The 1,864-nt window shown below is 46.0% G+C and overlaps 1 non-coding gene across 1 annotated transcript; it reads left to right on the plus strand.

The window, feature by feature from the left end:
- Nucleotides 1-1,541: 1,541 nt before the first annotated feature.
- LOC132541026 (U6 spliceosomal RNA) lies at nucleotides 1,542-1,647 on the plus strand. Its single transcript, XR_009552221.1, has one exon. It is a non-coding gene; the product is annotated as a U6 spliceosomal RNA (small nuclear RNA).
- Nucleotides 1,648-1,864: the final 217 nt, after the last annotated feature.

Raw genomic sequence — 1,864 nt, forward strand, 5'->3', positions numbered from 1 at the left:
GGCAGGGCTCTGGGGAGGCAGAGCTCTAAGACACATGGTGGGGTTGTCTGCCCCAGGAAGTCAGGTTGGCATCACTGTTATCATCTTGGAATTCAGACCAACTCACACTAATAAAAACAAGTCTGGAGTCTGGGTGGCAAGAATGAGACTGTCACATCAAAAATAAACACCGTCTTTCTGCTTGGTTCCACACCACTTGGAGAGCTTCCTGCTGCTGCTGCCACCTTATCTGCTGGGTTCTCCCTGCTGCCTGGCCTCTGCCACTGTGGCCCACTGCTATCTGTCTGCTTCCACTGCAGCTGCCCAGTCTGCCCAGTCTGCCCACAAGTGACCCAGACCACTGTCTGGGCTGCTGCCCGCTTCAGTCAGGCCTTTGTTCCTATGCACTGCTCCTGCTCACCCAGTCCCCCTGGCTTTATTAATAGTTATATGTGCACGACTTCACAAAAGCTGAGGAGGAAAAGAAAGAGGGACATCAAAGCTATGGCCCATGTGACAACTGCAGGCAGCTGGAAGCAACTGTCTATCTAGCAGATGAACCCTGGGGGGTGGAGCCACAAAACATGCCATTGGTGCAGACTGCCAAGCTCCTCCCACTGATCTGTGATACTGTTGCAACCTCTATCTATTGCTTTAGCAGAACCTTGACAATATAGCCTTAACCAGGCACTTGAGGCTGCAGATCTTGCATCCTAGCCTTACCTTCTCTCCCCCCCACCCCCGCTCCAATTTTAAATATTCATTTATTTATTTATTTTGCCTCCAGGGTTATCACTAAGGCTTGGTGACAGCATTGCAAATCTACTGTTCCTGGTGGCCATTTCCCACCCCACCCCCCATACTATTGGATAGGACAGAGAGAAATTAAGAGAGAAAGACACCTGCAGACCAGCTTCAACACTTGTGAAGTGTCCCCCTCCCCCATAGGTGTGGAGCTGGGGGCTCGAACCAGGATCCTTGCTCAGGTTCTTGTGCTTAGTACTATGTGTGCTTAGTCAGATGTGCCACCACCGGGTCCTCCATATCTTCTCAAATACAGGCTGTTGTTCCTAGTTACAGAGAATCAAGCATAACGGAAGGCAGAAGAAATTACATACACTGATGAACCAAGACAGCTCTTGGAGAAAACCCCAAACTCAACAGAGCTAAATAGACATCCCAATGAAGATTTTGAGGCTACAGTCCTAAGAATGCCCACCAGACCGAGAAGATCTATTAAAACAGATTGAGAGAAATGACTAGGGAAATTAAGAAAAATTCCAAGAGTGGTCCAAAGATGAGAGAATCTGATGATTATGAATGACTCTAGAGGGGACAGCTGCAAATAGACAGATACCAACTGTCTGAGTGAAGAGCAGGAAGATAAAGTGGAGGAAGCCACCCAGACAAACAAAAACAACAAAGAGAAAAAAATTCCTACAGCAAATTAAGATAATATAAGAACGTTAGAGGACAACATCAAGAGGAGCGACATTCGTATCATAGGGGTAAAAGAAGAGAGAGAAAAGAATAGAATGCACATTTCAAAAAATATTAGCTGGGTGCTCGCTTCAGCGCACATCTACTAAAATTGGAACGCTACAGAGAAGATTAGCATGGTCCCTGCGCAAGGATGACGCACAAATTCCTGAAGCGGTCCATCTTTTTTCATTGCACTTTCAATAAACGTGTTGCATATATATATATAAGCTGGTAATTAATTTCCTTAAATTAAACCATGATAGAGAGCCTAGGTCCAGAAAGCTCAAAGAGCTCCAAGAAAAATGAATGCAAACTTAAGTTCCCCAAGGCACACAATAATTACAATGGCCACGGTCAAAGACAAAGAGGATTCCGAAGGCAGTTAAAAAGGGGCATAGGGGGA

This window comes from Erinaceus europaeus, chromosome 10 (assembly GCF_950295315.1).
Source record: "Erinaceus europaeus chromosome 10, mEriEur2.1, whole genome shotgun sequence".
Taxonomy (NCBI): domain Eukaryota; kingdom Metazoa; phylum Chordata; class Mammalia; order Eulipotyphla; family Erinaceidae; genus Erinaceus; species Erinaceus europaeus.